At 39.2% G+C, this 23,832-nt stretch overlaps 1 protein-coding gene across 1 annotated transcript in view; it reads right to left on the minus strand.

Annotated features, from left to right (window-relative positions):
* Positions 1–23,832, minus strand: part of ENOX1 (ecto-NOX disulfide-thiol exchanger 1) — a 578,892-nt gene that overhangs the window by 333,918 nt on the left and 221,142 nt on the right. Inside the window, exons 3-4 of the mRNA XM_050766189.1 lie at positions 14,010–14,085; positions 11,421–11,527 (exon numbers count right to left, since the gene is read on the minus strand). The gene's annotated coding sequence lies outside the window, so the exon portion shown is untranslated. The remainder of the gene's footprint in view (positions 1–11,420; positions 11,528–14,009; positions 14,086–23,832) is intronic.

Genomic DNA, 23,832 nt, shown 5'->3' on the forward strand with positions numbered 1-23,832 from the left:
ATAAGACTGTTGAGTAACTGAACATTTTTCTTCTTTTTCTAGTTATAAAAGTTATGGCAAAAAGAATCCCTCCCAAAAAAAGAGAACGGTTTCTGAGCACTAGAAAAGCTTCACTCACTGTGGGGGGTTTCAGAAAATCCCCTTAGCAATCAATCTGCAGAACATCAATAACAAATGATACACTTCCCTCAACTGCAAAAACAAACAGTAGAGATGCCAGAGGTCCCTGGAATTTAACGCATAAGTGTCTTTTCTTTCTTTCTTTTTTTTTTTTTAAGATGGAGTCTTGCTCTGTTGTTCTAGCAGAAGCGCAGTGGTGTGATCTCGGCTCACTGCAACCTCTGCCTCTCGGCTTCAAGCTGTTCTCAGTCCTCAGCCTCCTGAGTAGCTGAACTACAGGCACGTGCCAGCACACCTGGCTAACTTTTTGTATTTTCTGTAGAGACAGGGTTTCACCGTGTTAGCCAGGATGTTCTCCATCTCCTGACCTCGTGATCCACCCACCTCAGCCTCCCAAAGTGCTGGGATTACAGGCGTGAGCCACTGTGCCCTGCCTTTTTTTTTGTTTGTTTGTTTGTTTAAACGAGACAGTGTCTCACTCTGTCGCCCAGGCTGGAGTGCAGTGTCACGATCTTGGCTCACTGCAACCTCTGCCTCCCTGGCAACCTCTGGCTCAAGCAATTCTCAGGCCTCAGCCTCCCAAATAGCTGGGATTACAAGCATCTGCCACCTCACCTGCCTAATTTTTTGTATTTTAATAGAGATGGGGTTTCACCACGTTGCCCAGGGTGGTTTCAAACTATTGAGCTCAGGCAATCTGCCTGCCTCGGCCTCCCAAAGTGATGGAATTACAGGCGTGAGCCACCGTGCCCAGTCGTAAGTGTCATCATTCATTCAGACTGCTCTAATACTGTACACTGGGTGGCTTATAAACAACAGAAATCAACTTCTCACCGTTCTGGAGGCTGGGAAGTCCAAGATTCAGTTCCTAGTGAGGGCTCGCTTCCTGGTTCATAGACGGCTGTTCTCCTTGCTGAGTTCTCACATGGTGGAAGGGAGCTCTCTAGGGCCTCTTTTATGGGTACTTGTCTCCTTGATGAGGGCTCTAGCTACATGACCCAGTCACCTCCCAAAGGCCCTACCACCTAATACCATCATCTTAGGGGTGAAGATATCAACTTATGAATTTGCAGGGGACAAACTTTCAGTCTGTAAGAACAAGTATGCTTGAGGACTGAGAGGAGGGGAGTATGTACGTTACACATGGGGACATGGAAGGGGGAAGGGTGTGAAGGAAGGTGAAGGTTGTTCTTTCTTCTACCGTTTGTTATAGTGATGTTTCTCCTGGGGTTGAGTGGTAAAGAGAGGAAGGAATAAAGAGAGGAGGGGAAAAAACTGGGGGTCCTGTTTTCCAAACATCATGTTTTGAGCTATTAGTTAATGGATCAGAAACATAAATTGTTTTGGTAAGCTAGAACAGAAGATATCAGAGTATACTGTATGTAATAGAGGTAATATTTCATGAAATATTTTGTTTCACATATAGATGAGTGTTACTGTGTGGGTATATATAAATTTGTGTGTGCTGATTTGTCATATAAAATGCTCTTCATATTACGGTTTGTAGTAAAAAATGAGTCACTGAACTAGAGTATTTAAGGTTCCCTGCCCCTGCTTCCCACAGTATAGGACTGTTTTATTAAAGATGTGATGTTCATTTTTTTACTTGTGTTTTATGCCTTTAGAACAAAACAGTAAGTTTTTTCTTTATTTCTGTTACCCATAATGATGCAAAGACAAAAAAAAAAAAAACTCTTGCTTCTGACTTTTCAGAAATCCTATCTTATTGTTCTCATTTCATGTCACACATTGATTTCCTGTTAAACAGTTTTCAAATCTCTAGCCATACCAGATCACTGAGCTTTCAAAGATTATGAAGATCGTCTCTCTCCTTTATCTCTTTTGTAGATAGTTTTTAAAACTGGCAAGTGAGGTGGCTTTATTTAAAAATACATTCCCATCTACATTACTGTCTTTTTTTTTTTTTTTTTTTTTTTTTTTTTTTTTTTTTTTTTTGATATGTAGTCTGTCTCCTAGGCTGGAGTGCAGTGGCACGATCTTGGCTCACGGCAACCTCCGCCTCCAGGGTTCAAGCAATTCTCCTTGAATTACAGGCATGTAATTCAAGGATTACAGGCATGAGTCACCACACCTGGCTAATGTTGGCCAGGTTAGTCTCAAACTCCTGACCTCAAGTGATCCATCCGCCTGGTTGGCCTCCCAAAGTGTTGGAATTACAGGCTTGAGCCATCACGCCCAGCCTAAGTTACTGTCTACCGGAAAAAAAAGTACACAATGAATCAGAATCACTTTCTTGCTGTACAAACTTGGAAAGTTATTCATTCTCTCTGAGTGCCAGTTTCTTTGGCTGTAAGTTAAAGCTAATATTATCTCCTTAACTAGACTGTTGTAAGGAATGGAGATGATTCATGTTAAGTGCCTGACCAAAGTTAGGCACTCACTAAATGATATTTTGAATTATAATAAAATGAGAACCCAGGAACACAACTGTTTCTTAGTAACCTCATATATAAGCAGGCCTCTTGTTGTCTACTGCCTTGAAGAGCCCACTGAATCTCCTCTCACCTCCACAAGGGTCAAAACGTGGCCCGACACACAGCTGATGCTTGATAAAAGTTGACAGAATTGAATTAAGGTGGGGTGCTGTTGTGTTATCCTGATAGGATAGTACACTTATTGCCAAAATAATTATAGAAATCAAGTTTTGTGCCCAAATTAGCTCATTAATTTAGGGGCTGGGAGCATAATCACAATAGAACCGTCTATCTCCCAAATGATGCAACTACAAAGAGAACAAAAGTCAAGCTTCATCCAGTAAGCGTCACCTTACCTGGCAGAGGTTTAGTGCGTCTCTCTGCTCTGGGAATAAGCCAGTAATTGAAAGCATCTGCTGGTCAAGACAAGCAGAGCATTTAGGCTGAAGAGGGAGTGATATTTCTGCTTATCTTTAAAAGGAAAGAACAAGTTGATAAGAGAGAACAGTGGTTTTGCTCTGAAACCAGCCTGACAAAGCATATTGAACAGAGGTCAGTACTTATTTTCTTTCAAAAAATTCCTTTCTTCTGCTCCCATTTATACATAAACAACACACATCCCTAAACTCCATCTATTGTTTTATCCTCGAAATTCTTAGCCCCAATTGGCCTCACTGGCAGCACATGCTCTCCTGACCACACAGCTGCGTCCAAGGGAGGTGGGGGCACAACCTTCAATGGTATCTCTGCTATCTCAAAGGAATTCCAGATATTATTAAAACAATGTCTGTGCCTCTAAATAAAACAGGCCAGGCATGTTTCACTAAACTGACAGTCTTCTCTTAAGGACCCTGAGGTGTACGAAGCTACTGAGTTTTCCCATCCTACCGTCTTCAAAGTGATAAAGAAAATGCAATTCTTATGCAACTAGCCTTTCCAGCTGACCCTAGGGTGGCATTTGCTGTCTACTCTTCTATTAAACTACCTCACAAAAATCATCTTTTTGTGAAGTTTCTTTCTGTTTCCTCTCTCATACATACAAAAGAGGCCCCAGGGGTGGAGGCAGTGTTAGGTTGGGGAGGGATGGACTGGGCTCCTGGGAATGGCCTCCATCAGAGGCCTGGTCCGTGGGCCCCAGTCACTGTGAGGGGTCGGTGGGGAGTGCAGAGCTTCCCAGGATCCTGCCTCTCTCCCTGTTTACTGCCAAGCAGCAGGAACACACAATTCATTAAAGCAAAACCAAAGGTCACGGACTGAGAAATAGCAAGAAACTTCCAGGGACTTGTTGATTTTGGAAACTTAATGTCCAAGCTGTGTAACAGTGCGCATGTTCCCCAGGGGGAAAGAGATTGCTATCTATGTCAGAGAGATGCTTCAGAAGATGTCTCCTCCAAGCAAGTAGTATATGTCTAGTTGTTGGCATCTACTATCCTCTCTCTTCTTTTATTCAATAAAGTGAGCCACATTATCTGAGCTACAGAGACCTCTGATAGGTACAGGGGAGGATGTCGGAGGGGGTGCCCTTTTGGCAGGTTGGCATTTTCTCTGTAATGGCAGGAGGCAGTAGAACTATTTGTTTATGTTTCAAACATAAAAAATAATGAATCAGCACTCGAACAAGTCTTGAAAGATAAAATGTTCAGTGTTAATTGAATCTCTATATTGTGCCAGATAATATTTAAGTGCTAGGAACACAGTGCTGAATAAGGTCCCTGCCCTCATAGACAGGTGTTCTAGTAGGAAGAGACAAAACAGACAAGCTAAAACAAATTTTCAAAGTGTGATAAGTGCTATGAAGAAGGTTAAACATGGATAGAGACTGGCTATGGAGGAGGCAGATTTCAGCAGATTTAAGGAAGGCCTCTCAGATGAGTTGGCATTTAAACCAAAAGACTGCAATCAAATAAATCTCCTTTGCCACCTCACTGCCGGAGCCCTGCTCACCACATCTGAAGGATCCATAGCTTCCAGAGCTCTGCAGATTTTGACAGCAGAGATGTGCTCCTCACACCCCCATTTTCTGCTTTTTCATTATTTGTGACTGTCAAAACAGAACTTTGATGACAAATTATTTCTAAATAAACCAATCATTAAAATATGTAAGATCTCTCACCTATCACCATACTTCTCATTTACCATTCTCATGCATCCCAATGACTTGAACAAAAATAAATAGAACCAGAAAATAGTCAAAACAGTACAGTTTAATCTAAATTATCCTTCTCACAACATCCCTGAGATTGACTTGCCAAGTCCTGTTTGTTGTCAGATTGGATTCTCTGGAACTGAATGCCTTCTGCAAAGTATCTCAGACGTGGATAATGCAGGCAGGACTAAACTGCTTTTCTTCCCATTTGAGTTGTCAACACCTCCCTCTGGGCCAATTGAGGATTATTGTTTCAAAAATACATGTAAGTTAATTGTTTGTTAAGCCGGCTCAGCCAACCATAAAATCATAGGAGAGTCAGGCCTGGCCCATCCTCTTGCCTCTGAACTGGATCACAGTTAGGATCTCTGACAGCTCCACCCCAGGTTCACAGATCAACTGGGGAATACGGCTCTTGAGCAAAGTCTGAATTTTGTTTCCATGAAGACAGGTTTCTCCAACATAATAAACTACAATCACAAACAATCACAATTTTTGACACATTCACATTCTTAAGTCTGTATCTGCTTTGGTTTCCTTAAATAAAAACATGCCAGAGATAAAAGTATGGAAATAAAATAGTTTCAAACATCAGAGAGCCCTGTGGAAGAATGCACTAACCTAATATGTACTTCCAGATAAATGACAAGATATGTGTATGAGAAGCAAACTTCTAGAAACATTCATTAATGATATGTGAAGATAAAAGTTATCTTTGATGGAAAAAGGTAGCTGATAAAGACATCAAAGAGAAAGATCTGAAAGAACGTTCTACATACTCACCAGATAAAACATATAAAGGGGCAATTTTGGTTTGTTTTATTGTTGTAGGTCTAAAATACTTTCATTTTGAGTAGTTTGTCAGCAAACAGCTCAGGAAACTTTACTATTTGAAATGAGTAGTTTGAGTTAACAACAGTGACCAGATATTATAAAACCGTGTTCTGCCTAAATATACCCTAGAATCTTCAGATTGCCTACAAACCCAATACTGAGGCTAAAAAAGACATGACCCCTTGAGAGGCTCTTCTGGAAAGTAGGGCTGTCTGGTACTAGGGATACAGCACTGTGAACCCCAAAAGAGAAAGAGCTGTGACCCCCAGTGCGATCAGGAAAGACAGATGCAAGCCCTAACTGGGTTTGCAGGTTTCATGTCCCCACTGCTGGGGGCATTCCTGTCCAGAAACCCAAGTCCTCCCCAGGAGAGTGGCTAGAGAGTATATACAAACACAATAAACCTTTCACAGAAAAACGATGTCTTTCTTTGACTAGAATTTGGCCAAAGGCTCTTCTTTTGAGTGTTAGTGATATAAAATTCTGCTCTAAAATAAGATAATAGTTTTAAAACTAAGCTTAAATTCCTGATTATTTGAACACATTAGCAAAAGAAAAGGAGTTTCTATTTCAGAAGACGTAGTTATTTGGAAACTGCCACAGTTTCTTTTTAAGTCAAAAATAACAAAATTTTATAAAAGCAAAACAACTAACATCCCCCTCCCCCACCCTCCACAGAAACCTTTCTTAGAACTATTCTGGTTCCACATAATAGAAACCAAATTCAACGCGGCTGAAGTAAAAACAGGGATGTACTGGCACACTTAATGGAAAGTTCAAGGGATAAAGGGCTCAAGTATGGGTAGAACTAGATGCTTAAATTATGAGGACCTTTCTCCATCTCTTAATTCTGCTGCCCTCTGCATTGGCTTCATTTTTAAGTAGGTTATCTTTAACTGGAGGCAAAATGACTATCAGGATCTCCAGATTTGTGTTACATCATACAGCAACCTCAGTTTTATAAAACACAACAAAACTTCTTCTGGGAGTTCAACAAATGTCTCAGGATTGGGTCTCCTTAATCTGGCTGGGTCCACATGCCATCCCTGTGGTCTGCTATTCCTCTGGTCTGAATGGCCAGCCCTGGTGGCCTATTCCTGCAGATGTACCATGTGGATTCCATAAGCTAAGAAGGGACAACCCAAGGTGCAGCTGGCAGGAGAGGAATGCAAGCTGACAGATATCACTAATGGAATGCCCATGGCTCTCCCTCCACTTACCTGTTTCCTCCTCTTTCAATCAAAAGCCTATCAAAACTGGGTTCAGATATTATCTTCTGCAAAAACCCTTCCCAAATTCCATGGAATTGTTTACTTGAAAATGGTTAATTGAAAAAAAAAAAAACAAACCAAAAATAACCTCTTCGTAGAGTCTCTCCTTTTGGTGTAGAAGCCCTTTCTGATCCTCCCACAAACTCTTATGTTTCCCTCTAACACCGAATTGATTACACGTTTTGAAACTCTCTGTCCATATGTTTGTCTTAAGTATAATAAATTCCCAAAAGGCATTTTATCCTTGCCATGTAGGAAAGTCTCTGGCACAAAACAGTAAAAATTTATGAAATTAGGCTGTTGTTGTTGACAGAGACAGTTCTTCTCTCTCAGGGTGTATCAATCAGTCCACTGTAATATCAGTCACATTGAATTTACTCTGAAATAACAATGAAACAATCTCTAGCAAAACTCCCATCTTTAATGTCTCTATCTTACCAACAGAAATTTGAAAACTCAGCAACTGAGAAATGCATTGTTACCTAGTCAATGGAATTCAAACTCAGACAAGAATAGGAATATAACAACTGCTAAAACTACTTTAAAATGACTCATTAGGAAGCACAAGTCCCTCTATTCAACAAAAAACCTAGTAAAATAACTAATTCATCTCTAACTTCATTTATATTTTCAGTTCATCTTCTGACTTCACAAGAATGGGAGTTTTGTATTCTACTATGATCAATACCTCATGTAAAAATAGTTACGGCACAGCAATGCATGACTTTTCAGATGATGTTATTTTTGACATTGCTGACATTTACCATTACTTAAAATATACTAACTGCATTAGTAGAGTCTGGAGAATACTCCTCTGTATCTTGCAAATGTATATATGCTCTGAGCCTAATGCTCGTATGGCTCCTCCTCAGCCTCCAATGAAAATGAGGTGTATCCTACAAGAACCCAGTTCCAACATGTCTGGTTTCAGAATCACCCACTTCAAGTTGGTCTCCTGTGATCAAGGTCTTAAAAGCTGTACTGAATTCTACATTCAGGTCCCAACGGTTCAGGAGAGACTAATATCAAGGCTCTAAGACAGTGGTCCCCAACCTTTTTGGCACCGGGGACCAGTTTTGTGGATGACAATTTTTCCACGGATGGCAGCGGGGGGGTGGTTTTGGGATGAAACTGTTCTACCTCAGATCACAAGGCATTAGATTCTCATAAGGAGTGCGCAACCTAGATCCCTCACAAGCACACCCCACAGTAGGGTTCTCGCCCCTATGAGAATCTAATGCCTTTGGTGATCTGAGAGGAGGTGGAGCTCAGGCGGTAATGCTCACTCGCCTGCCTCTCACCTCCTGCTGTGTAGCCTTGTTCCTAAGAGGCCACAAACTGGTATTGGTTCATGGCCTTGGTGCTGGGGACCCCTGCTTTAGGGTACAGGAGAAAGTGAACTAATATTAATAAAGGAAGGCAAACTAATATGAGTCGTGTGAGGCATGGTGCTGGGTATCCTACACACAGGTGGAGCCCCACAATACGCTATTGCTCATTCAACATGGCGTCTTCCTCCAGTGTCCATCAGCAGTTGGGTGTCATACTGGAGGGACATGCACTGTGAGGACATCCCAAGAGATGGTACAAGTAGGCAGAGAACCACATTTGCTGTTCTTTATAAAAAATTAGGCACATTTCAAGAATAGTTTTGCCCACACATATTTCTCATCTTCTACCTGACTATTCATCTAATCCTTGCTTGAGATAAGATGTGACTGCACTGCTCAGTGCCTCAGTCAGTTATCACAAAAACTCTGAGAGGGTTAAATTATTACTGGCCCAAATTTATAGGTGAGAAAACAGTACCTCAAAGGGGTTAAGTAATTTTCCCATGATAATGTGCTCAAAAACTACAAAAACTCTCCTCCTCCTTACAAAGTTTCTAAGACCTATCTTCAGGGTATATGGACACAGCAAAGAAGTTGTACTTTGTATTGTGTGAAAGAATCAATCCTCTCTAGCCAAGGAGCTTTTTGTGACATTACAATAGCAATTTAGATCAGTAGTTTATGTTATTCAGGAAAGGAGTTCACATTACAAAACACGCTGCCTCTAAATTGTTTAAGACTTTAGACCATAAGTAACCCATATTTAGAGAGCAAAACCCTGGTGTCATTGTGCTTTTTCCCAGTAGCATCCTACAAATATTATCATACCCAAGAGACAAAGTTTTTTTAAAGAAATTTTGCATAACTCTTAAAAAGATACACAATCCTAAACTTCATTTCACTGGGATTTTTAAAATAAAATAAAAATTACAGATGCTATTTCAAGATATGCTTTCTCAAATACTTTTCCAAGTATAGCATACCTAACACAGAACATAGTTTACATTTGTCCACGGTGAGGCTTCAAAATGAAGCAATTAGATCAAGTTCAGGGGATAATTTATTTTCTAAAAATTACGTGGCCTTTCTTTTTAATTCTATTTATGTGAAGTATCACATCTATTGACTTATACATGTTAAATGATCCCTGCATCCCTGAGATGAAACCAATTTGATCATGATGTATTATCTTTTTGAGGTGCTGTTGGCCCAAAAGCTATTGGAATAAAAAATATTATATAATAAAGAGAGAAAAAAATAAAAATTATGCAGAATATTTCTGCTTCAGGAAACTACTGACCCATTTTTTATCTTTTAAGATAAAAACATTCTTGTATAGCAAAATCATTTATCTTAAAAGGTACATTATAATTTAGTCAAATTTGATAGTCATGGGTTTCATAAGCTGCAACAATTATTACATTTGATAATATGATGACTGAAAAGCAAAAGAACATTTGGTATCTTAATATCAATTTAAATTGCACCCAATCATGATGGCACAATTGCCCACAAAGCTGTTCTAGCTGTTCCTTACACCTCTCCTCTTCTACAGCACACCCAGCCAGTGCAGGAGAGGATGTGCCCAGCACAACTATGTCCACACACCAACTCGGACAAGATGAGGTTGTTTTGACTTAAAGGGTATGTAGTAAGCTTAATGAAATGATTTAAATAATCTTTACACAGGCCTTAATTTTTCTCCATTTGCTTCTTTAGTTTAGAAAACACTGGTTTTATAAGGAACTGGGTTTTGTTCTTAGCTTCTCTGTATTTTAATGTCCTGCTGGACTGACCTGGTCTCTACTTGATAGCCTGATGTCTAAGTCAACTCCAACCTCTACAGAAAGAAGCAGGGACCTTTAGCCCTGTCGCTCTGAGAGGTTTCTGATCTCTTACCAACCCTCTTTGAGGGCCCTGACTTAAGAAAACAAAATGCTTAAAAATAAAACACCAAAGTATTCATTGACAGCTTCAACTTCATTGTGGGAGACATTCTCTGATGTCATGAAAGCAGCATGCCAGGGAGGCCACCCACCAATTGATTTTTGAAATTCCTAGAAGCCATAGAAAAGGGCTCACCTCTGCTCTAGGAGGTAAACAGTAATTCATAAGGTATTTATTAACCTAGAGGCTCCTAACTAAAAAAAAAAAAAAAAACAAAAAAAAATGCACCTTTTAGTATATTCCTAGATCTCTCCTCATTCCCCTTTCATTCCTTACTTTGTTCCCTCCCTTCTTCTTTCTCATTTACACAGAATCTCAGGGTCAGAAGAAACCTCGCTGGTTAATTCAACTCTTCTGGCTATACAGCTATACATTCTCCTCTCTTTTTATTTCTCTGCACCTCCGTGCCCCAGCTTGCGTCCCCTCTCATCTCTGCAACTGTTCTTCCTCCTCTCATTTGTTCTGAAATTGCTGCTGCCTACATGGTAGGCACTCCTGGGTATACATAGTAGGACCAAAATCAGCCTGACATGAATGGTTTTGCCTGGGTCATTACCTGAGGTCCAGGACTGACTCCCCAAAAAGAACGACCTAACCTTGTAGTCCTCTGCCTGTCTTAATACATGAAGGTAAGACTAGGCAATCAGTTATTTGTTGAGCTAATGAAGGAACAAATGATTGCTTATCCAAGCAAATAGTATATCTTATCATTTTCTGTTAAAGTGAAAATTCATCCCTAGGAGAATTAGGGAGGAGCTTCACGGGTCACAGATATCTTATTACCAATTAATTTAAGGATATTGCTCCTTCCTAATGGAACTAGTCATAATTTTAAAAAAAAGGGAGTTTGTAATAATATTGAAGAGGAAGAGGAGGTAATTTTGGAGCCTGGAATATTCTGTATGGGGAAATATGGGGGGTGGAGATGGGGGTTGGGAAATCTGAACAGTCAGAGGCAACCTAGAGACACCACTGGTACCTAAAGACAGGCGTGAGGAGGCAACAGGAGGTGGGAACGGCACACAAAAGTGAAATACAGCAACAAAATTGAACATGAATGCTATTTTTTGATGTAGGTTTATGTAGCTATGTCATAACACCAATTCATATGTGCTGAATTGGGAAATCTTGCATTGAGTAGTCGATAAATAAGTAATAACTAAAGTTAACAGTGAATGTAGGATCATCACCATTTCGCTATTTTAATTTTCCAAACAAAACAAACAAGAAAAAAAAAAACGCTATCCCATAAGACAGACTGGGCTTGACACTTGGTTGCTCTGACAATGAAGGCCCAAAGAAAAAGTTTAGATTTTACTGGTGTCAAAGTACTCACCGCTTCTTTAAAACTGGCTCACTTAAATATATCTGCCTTATCCCTTTTTGATGTCATTTGTACGATTCAGTTTTGCTTTGGTTTCTGGTTCTGCAAATTGTTAGTTCCTGCAGATAATGACAAGTAGAGGGATTAAAGGAAGTCCAGGATAATGAACAAACAAAAAGCATGATATAAATCAGGCACACAGTAATGTTTACTTAAGGCAGACATGTTGGAGAATTCACTGTTGTTGTTTTCCATTCTAGTCTGAGTATTGTGAGAAATAAAGTTCTCTTTCTTCCTTCCTTCCTTTCTTCCTTTCTCTTTCTTTCTTTTTCTGTCTCTCTGTCTCTCTCTCTCTCTCTCTCTCTTTCTCTCTTTCTTTCTGCTTTTAAGAGGGAATTTCACTCCTGTTGCCCAGGCTGGAATGTGGCAGTGCGATCTCCGCTTACTGCTTACGGCAGCCTCCACCTCCCAGGTTCAAGCGATTCTCCTGCTGTTTCAGCCTCCCAAGGAGCTGGGGTTACAGACACGCTGTCACCAAACCCGGCTAATTTTTGTATTTTTAGTAGAGACGGTGTTTTGCCATGTTGGTCAGGCTGGTCTCGAACACCTGAGATCAAGTGATCCACACACCTTGGTCTCCCAAAGTGCTGGGATTACAGGCATGAGCCACTGTGCCTGGCTGAGAAATCACAAAGTATCTTTCCAAGGGCACTAATGCTACTTGGGGAAAATATAAATAATTACAGGTGGATCCTAGATAAGGAGATATTCCTTGTTACTTCCAAAGAAATTCCATAATCTTTGGAGATTCCAAAGAGATTTTCCATCCCTCCCAAATCATATGGAATGCAAAAGGCAGGTATACATAAGAATCCATGTACACACTGAATCAGAAGGAACAACTATGGCAAAAATAGGGAGCCACATTAGAGACTTAACAGCAGTCTGGGCTAAAATCCTATTTCTGCCGTACATTTACCTTGAAAGGAATCCTTTGCTGCCCTTTATGTAAATGCAAATGATTTAAAAACATGGTTAGATCTGTATAGTGCTATACAGTTTACAAAGTACTTGGGCATTCATTATCTCCTTTGATTTTCGTAATTTTTTTGTATCTCTAGTTCCAAAATGAGAAAAGTGATGCCCAGAGGGCTTGTGTAGCCAGTACAAAAACATATGGTAACTGGTTTCAAAGCTAGGACTCCAACCAGGTTTTGATTTTATTTTTGAGACAGGGTCTCACTCTGTCACCCAGGCTAGAGTGCAGTGGCACCATCTTGGCTCACTGCAGCCTTGACCGCCTGGGCACAAGCAATCCTCCCACAGCCTTCCGAGTAACTGGGACCACAGGTGCACACCACCACACCCAGCTAATTTTCATATTTTTTGCAGGATGGAGTTTTACCACGTCGCCCAGGAGTGTGGTCTCAAACTCCTGGGCTCAAGCAATCCACCTGCTTCAGCCTCCCAAAGTATTGCGATTACAAGTGTGAGCCACAGTGCCTGCCCCCATCCATGTTGTTTGACCTCTAGCCCAACATACTCTTACATCAGCAATGTTTTCTTGTTTTCAAAACTGAACTAATTATATCTTGGACAAGAATTAACACTTTAAAGACATTCTAAAACTACAAAGTAGCTTTAAAAATAACAAAGTGATTCTTGCATTCTTATCCTGTCTTTCTAATAGCTCAAGTGTCAAATGATACCTTCCTATCTATTGGTATCCCAAAATAGTAAAGTATAAAAAAAAATTGGAAACAAATTCCGAACCCGCTAATATCCCAAACCTTTCATGAGTAAAAATACGTTAGGATTAAGGAGAGAAGCTATAGAGGAAAAGTGCTATCATGAAAACATCATCTTAGCTGTGTCTTAATAACCACACAAAGACAGCTAGCATCAGCCATATATGTGTCCTCAACCATCTGTGTTCTCAACCCTCGCTTTTTTGCCTTGTAGCAAACTTTGCTAATTTCACAGTACTGTACAATACTTCTTGGTATTATGTGAAGTACTCTATTTAGACATGTTGACTTCACTAATTAGTCTATAAATACTTGACTTTTAGCCACTGCTTTAGTAAGTGAGATAATTGCTGAGGAAAGGCCAAAGCATTTATGGTCAATCAGATGAGGAAAAGGGGAATATGGTCTTTCAGCTGAGTAAAATGTAAAACATTATGTAGCAAGGCAGAAGCTATTAGCAGGATCAATATCTCTCCTAGTACCTTAATAAATCATTACATCAAAGCCCCGACAGAGGATGGAGAAAACCTCAGTCTACCTATGTGGAAGCTTCCAAACTGGAAAATAAAATTCCATTTAAATTACAAAGACCCAATTCCTGTACAATGGCAATGACAAGCTACAAAAGGGAGTCTCCAGATCCTGGATGTGCTAAGAGTTTTGAATCATTAGTGAAGGGAGAAAAGCAGAAAGACAAAGAACACTGCTACTCTCTGGGTTGCACATTCATAATTCGCAAATGGTAAATATGTATGAATCTGCTCCACTGCAGCTAGGGATGACATACTGCTTTTTAGAGACAGCACAGAGCAGAGAAATCAAAGTAGAGGAAGGTTTGGCCGTTATAACTTACCTCCTCCCACATTTAACAGTTCTCAATCTTCTCAAATCTCCCCTTACTTAAATTGCTCTCCTTTGGGGATGGCTTCCTAAAATGAAAAGAACTTTGATACCAATGAATGTTCAATGTATAGCAAAAAGTATCCCATGGTGAGCTCTCACTGTAACATGGGGCGTAAATAATTGTATTTTTCTAAATCTTTAATCGCTCCCATTCTCTTTGATGCTTCCAGAAAAACAAGCAAGCAATTAAAAGAAGTTACTAGGCTAACTTGTCCAGTTTTTTTTTTTTTAACTCAAGAACTAATTATTTCTCTTTTCTAACATGTAGCAAAAGACAAAAGAAACATTTTGCAGAGATTAATATTATAGAACATTAGGCTTTCCCTTAAGGATGCTGTATTTCCTTACTTACAGAGATGATAGTGAATATAGACACTATTTTGACTTCACCACAGCTTTTGCTTTGTAGTCATACTGTTTAATTAAAAACAGTTTTTTTTTCTTACAAGCTCAAATTACTCCACTGTAGATCTCTCAACCTCATAGCAAGTTGAAGCTGAGAACTAAGAGGTCACATCAGGAAATTTATTTACATAGGTCATAACTGGCAAATCAGCAACAAAAGAAAGCAGGGTTTCCCTACATCTTGAAACATTCATTCATGATTAATTAATTCTTTCTTGCATTCCACAATTATCTATTAGACACTTGAGTATCATGCTTGGGCTTGATGATAATTATATCAAAGAAAGTTCCCAGAAGGTTCTATTCTCAAAAGAGTCTGACCATCTAAGTGGGTACGTAAGTCACCCAATACTTAAAAAGTTAGATAACATTAGAAGATGTAAATTATATAAAGGTTGATTGTCACAAGTGCCATACATGGTTACGTGCCAAAGAAGGGCTACAGTAAGCTTTTATAAAGAAACCTCTATTAGCAGGGGTTACCAGGGAAGGGACTAGGGGAGAGGGTGAAAGACCTGAGCTATACAGAATTTGAACAAGTGAAAAAGAAAAGGCCACACACCTCAATCAGTAGAAAAAGCCGGGGCGAGCCAGTGCAAGCACACAGCGCAGTGCGAAGCAAGAGAGAGTTCACAATGCAGATGAGTGGTGGGTCCAGACAGAAAAGTCCCACCCCAACACCCAGGAAAGACAGTGGCTGGACTGCATATCTTAAGGTAGGAAAGTTTTTACTTCAGATGGGAGAGAAATAGAGACTCAGGAGAATTCTGATGCCATGTCCAAGTCCAAGACCATTTGGGGAGTCAAAACTGTATAGGAAGAAATATCTTCTCTAGAAGACGCAGATTTCATTGATGGCCAGAAGGTGGTAGGGGTTTCCATAAAGCGGTCTGAGGCTATCAGGAAGCCTGTTTCTTATAGAAAAGGGGTTTCAGAAGACCCAGGACAAGACACAATTTCAGGAAAGGGGCACTGGGAAGATGGTTCTTTTAGCAGAAACTTCCTAACAGGAACAGGGATGAGTGCCTAAGGGAGGAGCTCTTGCTTGGGAGAGGCAAGAAAGGCAGAAATGAGAACAAAAGAGAAAAAAAATGAGAAAGGCAGGGTGGCTTTGACTGATCTTCCTGTTCTAAATGGAACCTGGTGTCTTGCTGGTTCAGGAGCCTCATTGTGGGCTAGAAATAGCACCCCACTCCCACTTCACCAGCCAGGTTTGAAACTGCATAAGAAGTTGAGCTGAAAACAGGAGATTCATTTTGCATGCTGCATACCCATAGTTCCAGCTACTCAGGAGGCTGAGGCAGGAGGATCGTTTGAGCCCAGGCATTCGAGGTTGCAGTGAGCTATGATCATGCCACTGCCCTTCAGACTGGGTGACACAATGAGATATTGTCCCTAACAGAAGTTTTAAATTTTTAAAAAATTCATTTTGTGGTTATAAGTACAAAAAACCCCCAATAATGATGAGAAAAAAGATATAGGAAGATTTGTTGGTTAGGAGATCATAGCTGACAGGGTGTGTACTACTTACTACAACTGCTATTCTCCCACACTCACACTATGTCTTGTCTTAAGAAGTTTAAGCAAATCTAGGCCCAGTGTCCCACTGAGGGAAATCACAAGAAGACTCAGAGAGGTCCCGTCCATGAGCGCTGCACCAGGAGTACATGCTACTTGGAAGGCTGCTTCTGGGGTCATTCTGAGAGCTGGGAAACCAGCCTGGTGCTGAGCTGTCAAGAAGGCAGCATCTGCCGATTCTGGTACCACTGGGAAGAACAGGACACATCTTTACTAGGCAACTGGCTGCTAGTCAGCAGCTGCCCCTTCTGCTCCCCAGTAAGCACCTTTCTGATTACTGTCAGTTTTTCAGCAGAATGGCCATCAGCTGTTGTGTTGCTGTTGGGGCTTCACTGGCTGGAAGAATTTTGCAGTCTCCAGTCTGAACTATTCCTCTGGGTGTCCTTATTCAAGCAGCAGTTAATTTGAAAACAATTAGCTGGTTGTTCACTTCCTTAAGGCAAAGCAAGACTGGATGGGCTATCAGGTTGGACTCAGATTCCAGCAGAACACTCTGAACGAGCCAGGATGTTTCTAGGATGGGTCTGGTTTGTGTTGGCCTCAGCAGAAGTCTAGCATGTCTAACCCTGATCACTGTGAATTAGTCACTATTTCCCTTAGTTGCTCTGGCAGGCTTTCATTTATTTTTGCCTGGGTGACAAGGAGGCACTTCTGCATTTCAACATTAAACAGACTGGGTGATTCATTTGTTTTCTTCCTTTTTTCACTCTTCCAGGTAAAGGGAAAATGGATCCTTATGGTGAATTATAGATGAGAAATCAATGAAAGATACAGAGACTAAAGAGAGGTAGAGTTTTATTAAAAAGCAACTGGATTTGTTTTATAAAGTAGCAGATTTCCTTTTATAGGCTGGCCAACATAATCTTTGGGACTGAAATATCTTTCTGATAAAAGCATGTATTTTCTGTCACTGAATCCTCTACTTGCATCCCCTGCCACACTTCATCCTGTTAATGAGGACAAAACAATATGAGGAAAGTTTTCTGTTTTCCTCAATCTCCCAATTCCTCACCTCTCTTCTCTGCAAACCACTTGCCTTCCATAACAAAAAGGATGACACAAACAGAGTAAAAATATGTTACTAAAGACCTTCTCAGTTCATGGCAGTATTCAATCAGCTAAATCTGGCAAACTCACACACATCTGGCCTGCTGGCAAATCTGACTAGAATTCAGCTGTGCCTGTACAAGGAAGCAGGCGAACAGCATTTCGAGTTAGACAGCCCTATGGCCTGCTGACTCCTCAAATATGCAAGGGGCTTGTTCACAAAATGCTTTACAATAAATGGCTCCTCCAAACACATGCATACTTATTTGGTGTTTTTATACTTTTTTTCTTTTCAGTGCTAAGCCATCTTCTTTAGTTAGAACTATTTTTATCCTCTGTCACTTTATAAACTGCACAGGAATTCAGTATTCCATGTACAACCTTACTTTTCTGTATGACATGGAAAACAATATGGGAATCAGAGGGACTTAAAACTAAGTCTATGGACCCCAATTCCCAAACTGCAGATTTAGGCCTTACTGTCTCTCAGGCTGATTAGACGACTTCTGAAAAGAAGTACTTATTTTAAAATGCTTATTTTATTGTTATTGAGGTATGCATAAATTATCCCAAGTTATAGCCATCCAAAACTGTGAACAACAGAACAAGACCTGAAACTGCAGAGAATATGTGGAATGTTTTTTCCATCAACTCAGCTGCAAAAGATAAGACAGCAGGAAAGGTGCCATACAGAACAATGCTGGGAGTTGGCATCGTGAAGAAGGTTAGCAAGATGTGTTTATAATACAACTTGCATTCCAACAGAAATTATAACATGCTAAGAGCATGGGCCTTGTGGAAAAATATCTATTTTCGGGGGCTAAGTAACTTTTGGAAAAGACTAAAACACAAACTCCTCTAGTAAAATGCTTTAATATACTCTAGGGCTTTTCCTTAAAAGTAAGGTATGATTAAAACTTTCAAGTAGTTCAATAAACTAAGCAAGAAATGTTGGCTTCCCTCCAACCACAGTCCCACTTGCTCGAGATAATAACCATACAAGTTTCATGTGCAGCCCACACATATACAAGCATATATATCTGCATATTTACACATGTGTGTATTTGCTGGTACAGGCCTAAAATATGGAAACATTTGCTATTTTATTAAAAAGTGCTCAACCATATGTAATATTCATGCAACACTGTTCTGTATCATTGACATAGATTGGTTTGTTCGTTTTAATGGCTATTTTGTGTACAATTGAACAGGTATGCTATAATACCTATATTCCTATTGGTATGCTTTTAGGTTACTTCTGAGTTTTAACAACTAAAAATATGCAATATGCCTTCTTACAGTTATAACTTTCTAACTTGTATAGATAGAACTAAAACTTCTCCAAAAATTATTATTCCAAGCTACACTCCTTCCAATGGAGTAACAATTTCTCACCACCACTAGATAGTATCAACTGTTTAAATTGTGTCCAATGGACAACTGAAAAATACTCTTATTTTCATTTTTGCCATCATTAATGAGGCCAACTTTGTTTGGCTGTTATATTTTTCTTTGAATAGCCCATTCATATTCTCTATTTGTTTTCTTCTCTTGAGTTGTTACTCTTTACTAATTGAGTCCCTTGTTTCACAGAGAAATTAGCCCATTATCTGTCATATGTACTGCAAATGCAATTCCTAATTTTTCATTTGTCTATTGACTTTGGTTTTGTTTTGGAATGAGGAGACAGTCTTCTAGAAAATAAGACACATTAAATAATATATCGATAACTGTAAAGCACAGATTGTATGGCGCCAGCCGTCATGTGCTTTGTTCAGGTGTTATGCTTATCTTAGGTAACAAGGTCACCAGGATTAATTAGTGAAAATCCTGCTGAGTTTCAGATCATCTCAGTGGCCCCCTATAAAGTGTTCCCACTCACCTGGCAGCCTCCTTTCTTAATCTCATTTGGAATCTCAACCACAAAGTGGTTGCTCCTTGTATCTAGAAGTTATTTAAAAGACAGTAATCAAAATTTCTGTTCTCTTTTGTTCCTCTGCTTCCCTATCAATAATTCTGGGAGGAGTGGGAGAGAGAATGGTGCGTAATCAAAAGGCAGAACTAGCAAATTATTATTTTATTGATAAAATAATTCAGCAAATTCTCAATATTCCTGCTTCACAGTGATTACTCTAGATTTTATATTTTAGGGTTTTGCACCTACCTCTTATTACCACTAACTAGAGTGTACTCTGTGTAGGGCACTGATTAGATTCACCACTGGCATGGTATGCAAAGAATGCCAAGGCAAAAGCACAGCTGACAAAGAGATCCCTGTACTTGTGCAGATAGAGAGTCAGAGCATACCCTGGGGCTGAGTTGCGAGGTACAAATCCTCACCCTCCTACTTGGTAACTGTATTACTCAGAAGCAGTTAACCTCTCAGGGCCTCAGATTCTTAATACATATGATGCATATAGGAAAAGTCCCATCAGAATAAGAAGAGCAGCTACATCACAGGACTGCTATAGGGTGAATGGAGTTATTATGTAAAGTAGTGCCTGGCATACACATAGCACATTTTAAGTAAATATGGCATATCAATATAATAATTATATATACAGCAATAGAAGAGTTAGAGTGTGATGAAATCCAATAGGCATTACAACAATCAAGTAAGTATTAGTACTATGTAACCACAGAAAAGGGAAGCCCAAAGGAACAGTCAAAAAATGCGGTGAGGGCCAGGCACAGTGGCTCATGCCTGTAATTCCAACACTTTGAGAGGCCGAGGTGTGTGAGCCCAAGAGTTCAAGACCAGCTTGGGCTACAAGGTGAAATCCATCTCTACAAAAATACAAAAATTAGCCAGGCATGATGGTGTGCACCTATAGTCCCAGGTACTTGGGACACTGAGGTGAAAGGATCACTGGCTGAGGCTGCAGTGAGCCATAATAACACCACTGCACTCCATCTTGGACAACAGAATGAGACCCTGTCAAAAAATAGGAGAGAAGGAAGGAAGAGAGAGAGAGAGAGAGAGGGAGAGAGGGAGAGAGGAAGAGAGGGAGAGAGGGAGAGAGGAAGAGAGGGAGAGAGGGAGAGAGGGAGAGAGGGAGGGAGGGAAGGATGGACGGAGGAAAAGGCAGCAAGGAAAAGAGATGGGGAGCAACATGGCCAAATAGAAGCCTCCACCACTCATCTTCCTCATAGGAACACCATATCTTGAGTAGAAAGATGAAAAAATGAACCAATGCAAAATAATAGCTATAACAACTTTTCAAGATATAGCCAGTACAATAAGATATAAATAGAAACAATAAAAAGTTAAAAAGTTGGGGAATGAAGTTTAAACTGCAGAGTTTTTTAATAGTCTTCTCTATGTTTATTAGTTTCTTTGTTTATGCAGTAAGTGTAAGTTGTCATCAATTTAAAATAATGGGTTATAAGATATTTGCAAGCCACATGGTAACCTCAAATCAAAAAACATACAATAGATACATAAAAAATAAAAAGCAAGAAATCAAAACATACCACCAGAAAAAAATCACCTTCATTAAAAGGAACACAGGAAAGAAGGAAGAGAGGACCACAGAACAACCAGAAAACAAGTAACAAAATGGCAGGAGTAAGTCCTTACTTATCAATAATAACAATGAATGTAAACGAACTAACCTCTCCAATCAAAAGGCACAGAGTGGCTGAATAGATAAAACAAAACTAAACTAAACAAAAAACAAGCCCCAATGATCTGCTGCCTGCAAGAAACATGCTCCACCTATAAAGACACACACAGATTGAAAATAAAGAACTGGAAAAGATACTCCATGCCCATGGAATCCAAAAAAAGAACAGGAGTAGCTATGGTGATACCAGACAAAACAGATTTCAAGACAAAAACTATAAATGGAGACAAAGAACTTCAGTATAGAATGATCCATGGGTCAATTCAGCAAGAGGATATAACAATTTTAAATATAACACTGGAGCACCCAGATATATAAAGCAAATGTTACTAGAGCTAAAGAGACAGACAGACCACAATACAATAATCACTGGAGACTTCAACACCCCACTTTCAGCATTAGACAGATCATCGAGACAGAAAATCAACAAAGAAACATCAGATTTAATCTGTGGTACAGACTAAATGGACATCATAGATAATTCCAGAACATTTTGTCCAATGGCTGCAAAATATACACTCTACTCCTCAGCACATGGATCATTCTCAAAGACAGACCATATGGTAAGCCACAAAACAAGTCTGGAAATTTTTTAAAAAATGAAATCATATCAAGTATCTTATCTGACCGCAGTGGAACAAAACTAGAAACCAACAACAAGAGGAATTTTGGAAAGTATACAAACACATGGAAATTAAATGATATGCTTCTGAATAAACTAGAGGGTCAAAGAAAAGACTGAGAAGGAAATTGAAAAATTTCTTGAAACAAATGATAATAGAAACACAGCATTTCAAAACCTATGGGTTACAGAGAAAGAGTTAGAAGAGGGAAGTTTATAGCTACATTATAAGAGAAGAAAAACTTCAAAGAAAAAACCTAGCAATGCATCTTAGTTAGCTAGAAAAGCAAGAGCAAACCTAACACAAAGTTAGTAGAACAGAATAAATAATAGAGACCAGAGCAGAAATAAATGAAATTAAAATGAAGACAATAGAAATGACTGATGAAATGAAAAGTTGGTTTTTTGAAAAGTTAAACAAAATTGACAAACCTTTACCTAGATTAATTGAGAAAACAGGGAAAGACCCAGATAAATAAAATCAGAAGAAAAAGGAGGCAAAGGACTGTTCGAGGCTACTATGAGCCACTGTATGCCAACACATTGGGAAACTTAAAAGAAATGGATAAAGACACATACAGTCTACCAATATTGAACCATGAAGAAACCCAAAACCTCAAAAGACAAATAACAAGTAATGAGATTGGAGCCATAATAAAAGGTCTCTCAGTAAAGAAAAGCCCAGGACCTGAGAGCTTCACTGCTGAATTCTCCCAAACATTTAAAGAAGAATGCTACTTCTATTTAAACTATTCTGGGGAAAAATGGAGGAGAGAATACTTCCAAACTCATTCTACAATGCCAGTATTACCCTGATACCAAGACCAGACAAAGACTCATTAAAAAATAAAATAAAATATAAAACTACAGACCAACATCCCTGATCAATATTGATGCAAAAATCCTTAACAAAATACCAACAAAATGAATTCAAGAAGTGAAAGATCTCTACAATGAAAACTTTAAAACATTAATGAAAGAAATTGAAGAAGTCACAAAAAGTGAAAAGATATTCCATGTTCATGGATTAGAAGAATGAATATTGTTAAAATAGCCATATTACCCAAAGCATTCTACAGAGTCAATATAATCCCTTTCAAAATGCCAATTACATTCTTCACAGAAACAGAAAAAAAATCCTAAAATTTATATGGAACCACAAAAAACCCAGAATAGACAAAACTATCATGAGCAAAAGCAACTGGAAGAATCACATTATCTGACTTCAAGTTATACTACAGAGCTATGGTAACCAAAACAGCATGATACTGGCATAAAAACAGACACATAGACCAATGGAACAGAACAGAGAACCCAGAAACAAATCCATATATTTACAGTGAACTCATTTTTGACAAAAGTACCAAGAACATACATTGGGGAAAAAAGTCTCTTCAATATATGGTGCTGGAAAAATTGTATATGCAGAAGAACGAAACTAGACCCCTCTCTCTCACCATATACAAACATCAAATCAAAAAGGATTAAGACTTAGTCTAAGACCTCAAACTATGAAACTGCTACAAAAAAACCTTGGGGAGACTCTCCAGGACATTGGAAATCAGTATTTCGAGGAGATACCTGCACTCTCATGTTTACTGCAGCACTATTCACAATAGCCACTTTGGGAAGCAACCTAAGTGTCCACCAACAGATGAATGGATAAAGAAAATGGGGTATATATACACTATGGAGTACTATTCAGCCATAAAAAGAATGAGATCCTGTCATTTGCAACAACATGGATGGAACTAGAGGTCTTTCTGTTCCTAGCTTATTTCACTGAACATAATGAGTTCTAATGAGATCTCTTTAGTTCTTTTCTCTAATGAGAAAATAAGTTCTCACTTATTAGTGGATCTAAAAATCAAAACAATTGAACTCATGGAAAGAGAGAGCAGAAGGATGGTTACCAGAGGCTGGGAAGGGTAGTGTGGCATGGGTAGTGAGAATGCGCATGGTCAAGGGGTACAAAAATATAGTTAGAAAGAATGAATAAGATCTAGTATTTGATAGCACCACAGGGTGATTCCAGTCAACAATAATTTATTGTACATTTTAAAATAATTAAAGACTATAATTAGATTGTAACACAAAGGATAAATGCTTGAGGTGATAGATACCCCATCTACCCTGCTGTGATTACTATGCACCGCATGCCTGTATCAAAATATTTCATGTACCCCATAAATATGTACACTATGTACATACAAAAATTCAAAATAAAAAATTATAATAAACAGAAAAGAAAAAAGAAATGCAAAGGAATAGACAGGATTTGAGGAGGAGGCCTAAAATAAAGAAAATCAAGTATTGTGTGTATTCCAAAAGAGAAGAGCCTTACAAAAACACTGTTACCTCAGGGACAATGAATAAACTAGTGGGAGTGCAGTGAAAGACTGCGAAAGAAAAAAGAAATGCAAAGGAATAGACAGGATTTGAGGAGGAGGCCTAAAATAAAGAAAATCAAGTATTGTGTGTATTCCAAAAGAGAA

The sequence above is a fragment of the Macaca thibetana genome, chromosome 17 (assembly GCF_024542745.1).
Source record: "Macaca thibetana thibetana isolate TM-01 chromosome 17, ASM2454274v1, whole genome shotgun sequence".
Taxonomy (NCBI): Eukaryota; Metazoa; Chordata; class Mammalia; order Primates; family Cercopithecidae; genus Macaca; species Macaca thibetana.